This window comes from Silene latifolia, chromosome X (assembly GCF_048544455.1).
Source record: "Silene latifolia isolate original U9 population chromosome X, ASM4854445v1, whole genome shotgun sequence".
Classification (NCBI taxonomy): domain Eukaryota; kingdom Viridiplantae; phylum Streptophyta; class Magnoliopsida; order Caryophyllales; family Caryophyllaceae; genus Silene; species Silene latifolia.
The window spans coordinates 226,432,505-226,446,702 of NC_133537.1; positions in this window are offsets into that span (position 1 = coordinate 226,432,505).

Here is a 14,198-nt window from a genome sequence, read left to right on the forward strand (position 1 = left end):
ATAAGATAACTTATGGTAGTATACAAAATAAGGTGAAATGATTATGTGAGTAATCATCCACTACTCTTATTTTACACGGTCCACTTGACCATTTACGGATCCATGTTGATTCTTATATTTGTCGCACAAATCCGTGTAATTTTTATTTTAAACATCGTATCATGTTTAAATACTTCCATAATTAATTCGTCCAATTCACTCCGTAAATATACGTGTACCACTACACATATTATTTACGTACTAATATTAATCACATTAATCAATTAGTACAATTTTAGCAAATTAACAGTTAATTAACTAAAACCCGTCTCCCAAAACTTACTATTCAATTATCGCATAATTAAATAATAACTGCCGCTCCTCGAGTTCGCAACTTGAAATCTCTCTAAAAATAATCGACTAACCTCTTAGTCTATAAATCAAGGGACTAAACAAATTGTATCTCATACAATTAATTAGTTATCAATTGGGGTTCGTTCCTTTAGGTGTGACCGAAAGAGGTCAGTTGATCACCGCCGTCTCACGACAATAACGTCAAACTCTAATCAGCCAACCATTATCGATTTACGTTAATCAACTGACGAGGATCAAATAAATAAATATCTGATGATATTCCATTAATGAGATTTATTATGTTAACGCACTATTGTGGAGGACACTAACTCCAACAATCTCCCACTTGTCTGACACAAGGTGTGCACTACCAATTCTCTTGTCCGTTTTAATCTCCCACTCAATGCAAGGTGTCTTTCAGGTCATACTTGCACATGAACACATCGCGAGTGGTTTTCTCGATCGGGAGTGTGACTAGCTGACCGGAAAAGTCTCTCACAGATTACTTCCGAGCGTGGCCACGCATTTGTAGTCATTAACTCCTCGAGTGGCCTTAAGATATAGTTACCCAACGTGGGTGGACAATTCCTGTATGCCCTATCTATCCTATTGCACAATACAGCTCACCATGACCTAGTAAATGCCCTTTTGGCCTCCTTTCACGGCACGACCTAGGACAAAAACCAAAGTCACTCGAAACGCACTTGCTCGGATAATAGTCTCCATCAAAAAAGAATCGACTCATTAGAACATATTAGAGATCCCCGCCACGACCAGGCGTCTATAATAGAACTTAGGGACTCTCTAAATAGTCACTGTCCCGGCAAAGTGTCACACACTCGCCTATGTTATCGACTCACCATCACGTATGACCTTATGGTGTTGAACAACCATCAATCGACTTACAATCTAGTCACTCCGAGACGTCACCTCATTAAGTGACTAGGGACAAAATACAATGTTCATCTTATTCACTTGAATAGTGTTCAACATTATCTCCACAACTTATTCAGATAAACAAGGTATTAAAATTTAGTCACACTAAATAAAAGATTCATAAAAGAAATGAATGCGAAAACAATGAATGTGATTATCATATTTATAATAAAAGATACACTATCCAATTATTACATATCCATAATCCAAAGAAAATCTGGTACTCGTCTCAATCCCATAGCGACGACATGACCATCATGCTAAGCCTTTGATAAAGGCTTGGTTAAAGGATCATCAATATTATCATCTGTCCCAACCTTACAAATGTCAATTTCCTTCCTTTCCACATAATCTCTAATTACATGGTATTTCCTTTCAATGTGTCTAGATTTGTTACTAGACTTAGGATCTTTGACTTGAAAAATAGCTCCACTGTTATCACAATATAGAGTGATAGGATCTTTGGCGGAATGGACTACTCCTAGCCCCTCCATGAATTGCCTAATCCAAACAGCTTCCTTCGCACCTCGCCGTAAAGGTACTCAGCCTCTATTGTAGAATCCGCAGTAACACTTTGCTTGAAGCTCTTCCAGCAAACAACTCCTCCATTTAGCATAAACACATAGCCGGATTGGGATTTCATGTCATTCCGATCAGTTTGGAAACTTGCGTCCGTGTAACCTCTTACACGCAACTCAGTTTCTCCTCCAAACACTAAGAACGAATCCTTAGTCCTTCTCAAGTACTTAAGGATGTTCTTTACGGCTATCTAGTGACTCTCACCAGGCTTGGCTTGATACCGACTTGTCATGCTCAAGGCATACGTAACGTCGGGATGAGTGCAAATCATAGCATACATGATAGACCCAACAGCGGAAGCATAAGGGACGGTCTTCATGTGTTCAATTTCCTTAGGGGTGGAGGGAGACTATGACTTGCTCAAAGTAATCCCTTGGCCCATAGGTAGAAATCCTCTCTTGGAGTCTTTCATATTGAACCGGTCAAGAACTTTGTCAATATAAGCTTCTTGACTCAATGCTAGTATCCTCTTGGACCTATCCTTATAGATCCGGATACCTAAGATTCGTTGTGCCCCTCCCAAGTCCTTCATTTGGAAGTGTTTCCCTAGCCACTCCTTAACGGAAGTGAGTGATGGAACATCATTCCCAATGAGCAATATGTCATCCACATATAGGACAAGGAATGCAACCTTACTCCCACTAAACTTCATGTATAAACACGGTTCTTCCACACTTCTAGTGAAACCTTATTGTTTAATAACATGATCAAAGCGATGATTCCAACTCCTAGATGCTTGCTTAAGACCATAGATGGACTTTTTAAGCTTACACACCTTCTTAGGGTTAGATGTATCCACAAAATCTTCAGGTTGTATCATGTACACCTCTTATTCTAGAATCCCATTCAACAAGGCGGTTTTGACATCCATTTGCCAAATCTTATAATCATGAAATGCGGCAACCGCTAAGATTATCCTAATGGACCTAAGCATAGCGACTGGAGTGAAGGTTTCGTCATAGTGTAAACCATGAACTTGGGTGAAACCTTTTGCCACCAATCTAGCTTTGTAAACATCCACATGTTTATCCACGCCGAGCTTAATTTTATATATCCATTTACACTGAAGGGGTCACACTCCCTCAGGTAAATCCACCAAGTCCCATACTTGGTTCTCGTACAAGGAATCCATTTCGGACCGCATGGCTTCTAGCCAAAGCGAGGAGTCGGGACTAGACATGGCTGATTTGTAGGTAGTGGGTTCATTACTTTTAAGAAGTAACAAAACACCATCCTCTTCGATGTTACCAAGGTAGCGATCAGGTGGATTAGAAATCCTACTTGACTTTCTAGGAATAAATACCGTTTCAGAGGAAGATGGAATGCTATCCTCCACGTTCTCCTCTACCTCATTCTCGGTTTGTGGCTCTCGAACTTCTTCAGGTTCAAATTTTCTCCCACTCTGTCTCCTAGAAATAAACTCCTTTTCTAGGAAGACAGCATCACGAGCCACAAACACTTTGTTCTCGTGTTTATTGTAGAAGTAATAGCCACGTGTTTCCCTTGGATATCCTACAAAAAGACATTTGTCAGACCTGGGTGCAAGCTTATTGTCAGACTTGATCTTAACGTACGCTTCGCAACCCCAAATACGCATGAATGACAAATGAGGGACTTTCCCTGTCCATATCTCATATGGAGTTTTATCGGCCGCTTTAGTCGGGCTTCGATCTAGTGAAAATACTGCAGACAAGAGGGCAAAACCCCAAAATGAACTAGGAAGCTCAGTTAGACTCATCATTGACTGAACCATATCAAGTAAAGTTCGGTTTCTCCTTTCGGCCACACCATTTAATTGCGGTGTGCCAGGAGGAGTCCATTGTGATACTATACCACAATCTTTTAGGTGTGAATCAAATTCAATATTTAGATACTCACCACCACGGTCGGACCGTAGGGTCTTTATCTTTTTATCCAATTGGCTCTCTACTTCTTTTTGGAACTCTTTGAACTTGTCAAAGGCTTCACTCTTGTTCTTCATTAAGTAGACATACCCATATCTACTTAAGTCATCAGTAAAAGTAATGAAGTAGTGAAAACCTCCTCTAGCGGTGATGGTTAATGGTCCACACACATCCGTATGTATAAGAGCCAAAACCTCACTAGCTCGTGTCCCTTTTCCCGCAAAAGGTGCACGAGTCATCTTGCCTAAAAGGCAAGACTCGCATGTACCATAAGATTAAAAACCAAATGGTTTGAGCACTTCTGATGAAGCAAGTCTCTTAATGCGTCTTTCGTTTATGTGGCCTAAACGACAATGCCAAAGGTAGGATTCGTTTGGATCACCCTTTTTGAGCTTTTTAGTTTCCACATGATAAACGTCATTAACATCATTTAAAACATAAATGCCTCCAATTGAAATGGCCTTGCCATAAACCACATCATTAAAAGAAAAAGTACAACACTTGTCCTTAATCATAAAACAAAAGCCTCCCGCGTCTAACGCGGAAATGGAGATGATGTTCTTAGTTAAAGTTGGTACAAAATAACACTTATTTCAAAACAACTCTAAACCACTAGCTAAAGTGAGCACATAGGTCCCCACGGAAACGGCGGCTACTCTAGCTCCATTTCCCATGCGGAGATCCACATCACCTTTTGCTAGTTCTTGCACGTCCCTTAAACCCTGCAAATGGTTAAAAAGGTGAGAGCCACATCCGGTATCAAGTACCCAAGTGGAAGTACAAGCATAATTAACGTCTATCACATAGAGAGAGGAAATCATACCAATAGGCGTCACACGCCCTTCCTTGAGATTCTCCAAGTATTTGGGACAACTCCTCCTATAATGCCCCTTCCCATTACAATGGAAACATTCAGCCTCGGAGAGCTTGACACTTTTTGCCTTAGGATTGCCATACTCAACGGCCTTCCCCTTTCCTTTGTCAAATTTCTTTGACGATTTCTTGAATTGGGACTTTTCTTTCCCTTTTCCTTTCTTGACTCCAAGAGACATGTTCTTTAACTTCATGGTTAAGACATCTCCTTTTCACTCCCACTAGCCTCCATATCCCTCTCTTCTTGGGTGAGGAGTGCATGAATTTCATGGTAACTCTTATCCATGTCATTCATGTTGTAGTTTACCCTAAAGTGGGCAAACTTGGTGGGGAGTGAGTGGAGGATACGATCCACCACAAGAGTCTTAGGAATCTTACACCCTAGACGCTCTAGGATGTCAACATAGTCGACCATTTTGAGTACATGGGGACCAACCTTTTGGCCCCTCTCAAGCTTAGCTTCAAAGAAGCGTGCCGCCGCATCGTATAGACGGACGTTTGGTGTTTGTGAAAACATAGTGATTATACGAGTGAAAATCTCGTACGCATTTAAAGAAATGCATGATAGCTTGAGCTTTGGGGATATTGACCATATCAACACATTCTTGATATCATTCAACATCCTCACATAGTCATCATAGGCGGTCCGCACCGCCGATGAAGCTCTTGAACCGGGCTCGATTGGAGGAGCATTGGTCAAGTAAGTGAACACATTGTCGGACAACGCGGCACTTTTGATGTTGGATTCCCATTCAATAAAGTTACTACCGTCATCTTTTAAAATACATTTGTCCATTACGGACCTTAGCCATGAATCTTTGCCTAGTGAAGTAGTCGATGGAGTTGATGAAGTTGCCATTGCGAATTAAAATGCTACAACAAAAAGGAAAAATTAACATTCATTGTTTAAAAAATTACTTGTAAAAACATGTTTAGCAAGTTTTAGCATTTATATAATGACCTCCCACTAAATTATATAAATGATTCCAAGACCCAAATATTAAACAAAAATGAGCATCGCTTGGGCGAAACATCCCATAATTGCGTAAATTCGGTAAGTCACGTTGACTAATTCTACCACTTGAACTCTTGGTCGACGAATTTCCTCAAATTCATCTACTAGCCCCGGAACACAAGACCGTCTTATATCCTGTTGAGTCCAACCAATTTTAGCGTGTGATAACCGTTTACCACCCTACTTACCCAAGGTAAAAAGAGAACACCTCGCTTGGGCGAGCGTGGCTCTAATGAACAAGAGATTCATAGGTGTTACTAATTGGTAAGGCTAATCTCAATTTTAGTTATGTGAGAGATCTTGTCAATTTAGTCATAAATTCCTTATAAGTGAATTAATTCGGTGAATGTAAATCACGTGAATTGATAACCGCGAAAATAAAATGCATGTGAGTGGCGATTTTGGCATGCGCGAAAATAAAACAAGCAAACATATAAGCATATGAATAAATCCTAGTATGGCCACCTAGTTAATAAAAACTAGTCTATTACATTTCGGAAACCAACTCCTTGGTCCCTTGCCTCTTCATTCCATAAGTGGCTCTTCCTTGTGGGATTTGGAACACCTTCCAAAAATAGACTCCGTCTCGTTGTAATCCGTCTTTTGGAAACGCCGGTAAAAATAACTATTACAAATGAATTACATATCTATTCCTATTATACATTAATTAATAAAATAAAATAAAAATATTAATTAATTACAAACCGACGATACGAGATCGTATTTAATTACAAACAAATCGCTATTCCCATTCATTTCGGGTAATAACGATTAAAATTAACTAGGCCATACTAGGTATAATAAGATAAATACTTTAAATAAATGACAATCATTCATTCAACTTAAATAAATATGCTTAAAATGCTGTAAAAATGATGCCAAAATTGCCCTATCTATCATTCATTGGTATCCATCTCGGTTTTTGTGGATTTAATCGATTTTTAACATGTAAAAATCAATAATTAACTCTTAAATCTCATTTAAGTCCAAACTAATTGTTCAAACTGTTTTGAACCTCAAAATTAGTGCTCATTAATTTTATGATAAATTATTAGTTTGATTTGGTGATAATTTGCTAATTTAATCGATAAAATCATAATATTTAAGTAAAAATCCAAAATAATTGAAAAATTACCCAAACAATTGAAACAAAAATTTTTAGTATTCTGGAACACTCCCAAGAACACCAAAATGTAAGAAAAATTGCCCAAAAATTCCGTATAAAGTTTGTGAAGAAAAAGATCGATATTTATCGGTTTTTAACCACTAAAACCAATAAACATCAAAACAAAGTGAAAACACACATGCAAAATCACTTTTGACATTTAAATAATATTCGTAAATGTACATAAATTTATCATGGGCAGAATCAAAAATTTCGAAATTATGATTAGTTAATTTGACTTTTATCAACTTTTATCTCATAAAATCAATAAACATGCAAACAATTCGAACCAACCTTCAACTTTTTGCATACAATTAGTAAAAAATATGCATGAACTACCATAAAAAATCCATGCACCGAATCAACTTTTAACTAATTTTAGTCAATTTTTCACTAAAATGCGACATTTTGACTCGGTTTTCTACCAAAAATCATTAAAAATAGCAAAATAACTTCAAAAATCACCAAAATATTCCACAAACCTTTTTAGATCAGTAGGTATGCATGTCCCAAAAATTTCGTGATAAAACCACTTCTAACACAATTTTTGAGTTTTTATAAATTATCACATAATTCATTAAAATGCTTAAAATCAACATGCAAATTACAAACCTAAGTTCTGATACCACTTGAAAGATCATAGATACATATTAGACTCTCTAATAAAAATAATTTATCTCATAAATTGTTATTTAGGTGATCAATGTAACATGCATGCTAATATGAAAGGATAAAAAAAAAAGTATAAGGAAAAACAATTTTCTTACATTGAATTTGTGGTAAAAAGGCCACAAGCTAGTTCACCTTACTAGCTTGTTCTTGAGCTTAAACCAAATGGAAGATCCTCCTTGCTAATCTTCAATAAGAAGATTTCCTTTTGTTGCACCCAAGAACTAACCCAAAAATATTAACAAGTATTGAACTAGAACTTATTAATATTGTACCCTTGATTATTATTAGAAATATTACTAACTAGTCTTAGTAATATTATTTATGTTCTTACTAACAAGCTTAGTAGTGATGATTATTATTTTAGAGAGATGTAGTAGAATTATTCACATGCAAAAGTGTTGAGTGAAGTAGTAAGGTAGAGTGAATAAATGAATAATATATGGAGCGTATGGGAAGGGAAGTGGCGGGTGGAATGGAGTGTGGTAGTGGAAAATTTTGTCTTATATTTTTATCTTACATCACATACAAAATCTAGTATAAGATAACTTATGGTAGTATACAAAATAAGGTGAAATGATTATGTGAGTAATCATCCACTACTCTTATTTTACACGGTCCACTTGACCATTTACAGATCCATGTTGGTTCTTATATTTGTCGCACAAATCCGTGTAATTTTTATTTTAAACATCGTATCATGCTTAAATACTTCCATAATTAATTCGTCTAATTCACTCCGTAAATATACGTGTACCACTACACATATTATTTACGTACTAATATTAATCACAATAATCAATTAGTACAATTTTAGTAAATTAACAGTTAATTAACTAAAACCCGTCTCCCAAAACTTACTATTCAATTATCGCATAATTAAATAATAACTGCCGCTCCTCGAGTTCGCAATTCGAAATCTCTCTAAAAATAATCGACTAACCTCTTGGTCTATAAATCAAGGGACTAAACAAATTGTATCTCATACAATTAATTAGTTATCAATTGGGGTTCGTTCCTTTAGGTGTGACCGAAAGGGGTCAGTTGATCACCGCCGTCTCACGACAATAACGTCAAACTCTAGTCAGCCAACCGTTATCGATTTACGTTAATCAACTGACGAGGATCAAATAAATAAATATCTGATGATATTTCATTAATGAGATTTATTATGTTAACGCACTATTGTGGAGGACACTAACTCCAACATAGGAGGTCTATGAATCTAGCCCTTTCGGTTGGGCTTAGGGTTGTCCCTATCCTAAGTTCTTGGGGTTCTAGTGATAGGCTATTGCACACCTATGCAAAGATAATATTTATAACCTAGGCAACAAATTAATGTAGTACTTAGGGGTCGAACCCAAAGGAGACGGGAGTTATTAATTAATTGTTATGGATTGAATTTTACCTTGGTCGATTACGTTTGAATTGGTTTGGGTTGAAGTGATAAAACAATAATAAATAAAATGTCTAGGGAGATCGGGTCACACATGCTAATTATGTAATTGCTCATGACAAGTTAAGAAGTTAATTTTACGATAAATGTTTAGGCTTAAAGACACCCATCTTACGATATTAGTGTCAACCATAGACCGGGTCCTAGAGAAACTCTCGTCCATGACTAGGTCGTCCTACTACACATGCTTAGTCTAATTCAATTCCATGCCTCTCAACTTTTAGAACGAATGAACAAACTTAATCAATGAATAAGGCCTTTAAACATAGATTAAACATTATGGTGCAAACATGTGATAGAAACACTTATACAATATTAGCTTATCCTTATTTTGACATTTTACAAATACTTTTTATGCATGGCTCCCTTCATTCCCTAGACAAAAGAAACTACTCTAACATGGTGGAAATGTAAACTATACTAATGATAAATGAAATGGCAAACATAATGAAAATGTGAATAAGAAATTACCTTGAATGAAAATGGAAATGGAAATAGAAGAATAATGAAACAAGAACAAACTTGAAATGTAACTTGGAATTAAACTTGAAATAGAATTGTAATGTAATTGCTAGAATGAAATGTAAACAAACTAAACTAAACTAAGCTAACCTAAACTAACTACTAAAATTTAGAGAGAATTTAGATGGAAAAATATATGTAAGAATGGTGTGTCTAAATGTGTGTGATTAGCACCCCTTATATAGGAAATAAGAGAGCAAAATTTGTAGAGGGATCCAAAATGGCATCCTAAGCGCACTCTTAATTTTCTCTTCAATTCTTGGTTTAATGCTCAAGGTATCCAAAGTTGGTGCTTTAATGCCTTGTTTATGAGTGTGATTAAGAGCATTAAGGAGGGCATCTTAAGTATTTTGGCATCACAAGCTCTTCTTTAGCATCCAAATTTTCCACCACATTTTGGACTTGAATTCTTGGGCTTTGACTTGCACATTGACTTTGCTTGCATTTTCATTTTGATCCAACACTTTCTTCATGCAAAATCCATGCACTTCCAACACTTAGTCCAATCTTGCTCTCATACTTAGCCTTGCTTCTAGTGTTAGCACATTTTATAGTACTTTAGCTCATTTAGCTCATTTTCATACAAAACACACTTGAACACATAATTGCACTAGAAACACAATATTAGCTTAAAAACACTTTGATAAGTGCTAAATGATATATAAAAATCAAACTAATATAAGGGGTTAAAATGTATAAAATATGCACTTATCAAACTCCCCCAAGCTAAGTCCTTGCTTATCCTCAAGCAAGATCATCCCAACATTGCAAATCTCAAGTAGCTAACAAGCAATTGATTCAAATCCCGAAACAACATGGGCATAAGGATAAGCAAAATCATGGATGAGATTTACATGGCGGCGTAGCATGGATGACTTCAAGTAAACTTTTCGGCTCTTGCATAATCTTTTGACTTTCGGACTCTCACGATCCACTCATAACTCAATTTTGTGTAAAGGACATTTTTGTGAATAATCACTCAAGCTATCCTCGACTCATGAGAATGTGCCCGCAATCTTAATATGGTAAACAATCAAATCATAAGCCAAAACAATCAAATGCAAGAAAAATGTGAAGCCAAAGGGTAAGAAGAAGGCTTTTTGTGACATGGGAAATAAGGGGGAACAAAAGAATTATGGTATGTGGCCTGGAGCTAAGGTTAAGCTAGCAACAACCATAAAAGGATGCTTAATCTAACCCAAATAACCCAAATAGAAATCAAATTGACAAATGACTTCTTACATTACTAATCATGAGAAATTCTCCATAAGATATTGATAAATACATGAGAACTCTTAATAACAGAACCTCTTCTTCCTTTCTTCCAAATTACATCACTTTATTCTTTTTCATTTTTTTTCTTTTTTTTTTTTTCATTTTTTTCGGATTCTTTTTTTTTTTTCTTTTCTTGCTTCAATTCTTTCTTTCATAACTTTGGAAAACAATGACATATCCGGCAAACCAATTTCACAATGATATAGATTTTAAAGATCATCCCAATTTTGAGCATCCCATCACCAAAAGAACTTAGCTACTAGCTTAACAAGGGTAGGCTATTTATATGTAGCTAGGGAAAAAGAACATGTGAAAGAGGATAGAAAATGGGCTAATTTATCAAAGTGAAGGGCTTCAAAAATGCATAGCAAAATGAAAGTAATGCTTAAAGAGATGAATTAAAGACCATACATGTGCGTTTTGATGTAGCACACACCATAAGGAGACCTACCACTCACCTAAGTGAGACCAAATAAAGATGAAATGGCCTTTAAGGAGGTTCTACCTTACCAATTTTGTAGCTTGCCAAAAGTCAAGATCAAGCCTACTTGGTTTAATTTCCATCTTCCACCTACTATGTCAAAACATCCCCATGCATGCTATATCCCGTCAAAAGTAGCGAATCAAGAGCTATCAAGCCAAAAATGGGACAAACAAGAGGGCATAAGTAGGACAAGTAAAGAATTAGAAGCAAAAATTCACACAAATTTTTCAAAAATTCTCACTAAATCTACGCTAACTAAATGCAAACTAACTAATGTGCAAATGCAATCTCCCCCCAAGCTAAACATAACATTGTCCTCAATGTGCCAACAATTAAATTACCCAACTAAACCATAAAAATGGCGCAAAGCACATAAACAAGAAGGACAAGAGGTCATATTTAATGGGTTGCGAGAAATAAACTAAAATGCAAAACAAATAAAACTTACTAGACTAACGAGCCTCCCCAAGCTAGCATAAACATTGGGGGATTCCTCCACTGAGCATCTCATAAAAAAAAAATGGGTCAAAAATCCGGTGGGTACGAGGTCCTTGATGCTAAAAGAGGTTTTGGAGATGATTTGATTGTAAAATGAAGAAAAATAGAGATAAGAAGTACCGTCCTTTGTTTTTGAAGCATATGGAAAAGATTAGCATATCCCGTCTTTTTATTAAAACGCGTAATAAGGAAGAAAGTCACGACCCCGATCGGGGTGGTCAACCCCGATCGGGGTTGACCATTGACTTTTTTTTTTTTGGATTTTTTTTTATTTTGGAAATGGTACGACCCCGAACGAGGTTACAACATGGGGTAGTATGCTATCCTTCAAAACGCCTCTTCTCCTCTTTAAACACCTACAAATCACAACTCAAAATAGCTAATTAGTCTAAAATTTATTCCTAATTCTAATAAAACATGAAATTGCGTAAAAAGTGAAATAAAAACAAACTATTTTTTTCTCTACTGGATCCTCCATCGTCCTCTAAAAAGCACGTAAATGCCCTTAGAAGTAAATCATATACCTGTGCATGAGCAATACACAAGCATATGTAAGCAATTGATAAGATATAAGTATGAAAGATCAAAGGTAAGAAAGGATTAATCTTCTCAAATTGCCCATGAGAGATTTCAAATAGAACCACCGTACTCCACTCGTCAGCAAGAAAAGGAGCATCATGCTTAAGACCATAAAAATAATCGTTAGTGCACAAATTATAATTATAATCGGTCTCAAATTGGTGGTATGAAAACTCTAAGTGGTAGGACTTGTCAAAAATGAGGGGTTCATCCCACTTAACCTTTATATTAGCATCATTAAGTCCTTCATCAACCTTAAAAAGGTCAACCACATCCTCCACGAAAGGATTTTCAAAGGGGTCTAAGGTCTCGTGTAAAACCTCATCCTTTCATTATATTCGGGCCCAACATTGTCCATGGTGAGTGTGTTATCTACTACAAGATTAATGTCATGAGTCTCTAAATGGTCAATCGGAGTGATGTTATGGGGAATTTTGAAAGAAAAATTAGGACCATCATCATCATCTTCCAATAGTTCTAAATTATTAGTTACAAAAGACTCACATTGGGAAGGTGGAAGAGTAGAAGCTTTGATAAATCGCTCATTTCCTTCTCGCATTTCTGTGAGCATGTCTTGGAGCATTTTTATGATACGAGCCTCGGACGCTTGTTGCTCCAAATAATCTTGAAGAAGCATTGCACGCCTCAATTCTTCTTGGCGAGCTACCTCCCGCAATTGACTTTGGCTAGCCATGAAATCAAAGAAATCCCAAAGTTCTAGCCCCATCATGTAGTAGACACTCCCATTACTCAAGTTTAGAGCTATTTTCCGGGTCTCAAAATTCATGCCATTGAGCGCGAATTGAACCATGTAATCCCCATCAAGGACATGTCCAAGAGAGAGGAGACTATCGCAAAAATGGCAGAATCGGGCAAGATAGTCATGAAAAGGCTCATCTTGGAGTTGTGGGACGAATTCAAAATTCATTATGAATGGCCAATAGCTTTATCACCTACAAAAATAGGCACTAAAACTACAAAGAAACCGTGAGATGAATCTCAAGGAACAAGTGTTCCTCGAGACAAAATAAAATAAGATAAAATTCAACAACTAATTAGCAAACAAAACCGTCTCCCCGGCAACGGCGCCAAAAATTGATAGGCTATCGCACACCTATGCAAAGATAATATTTATACCCTAGGTAAAAAATTAATGTAGTACTTAGGGGTCGAACCCAAAGGAGACGGGAGTTATTAATTAATTGTTATGGAGCGAAGTTTATCTTGAGTCGATGCGGTTGATTGATTGATTGGTTGATTATGCAAATAAAATGAAAACAACAATAAAAAGAAATTGTCTAGGGAGGTCGGGTCACACATGCTAATTACGTAAATGTTTATGTCAAGTTAAGAAGTTGATTTTGCGGTAAATGTTTAGGCTTAGAGATACCCACCTTACAACATTAGTATCAACCATAGACCGGGTCCTATAGAAACTCTCGTCCATGACTAGGTCGTCCTACTACACATGCTTAGTCTAATTCAATTCCGTGCCTCTCGACTTTAGAACGAATGAACAAACTTAATCAATGAATACGGCCTTTAAACATAGATTAAACATTATGGTGCAAACATGTGATAGAAACAATTATGCAATATTAACTTATCCTTATTTTGACATTTACTAATTACTTAATCATGTATGGCTTCCTTTATTCCCTAGACAAAGGTAAATTATTCTAACATGATGAAAATGTGAACTACACTAATGATAATTAAAATGATAAACATAATAGAAATGTAAATAGAAATTACCTTGCAATATGGAAATGAACTAGAAATGGAAGAACAATGCTTGTAATGAAATAACTTGTAAATGTAAATTGTTATATAACTTGTAATGTAAATAGGAAATGTAAATAACATAAAGTAAATCTAACCTAAGCTAAGCTAATAATTAAACTAATCTA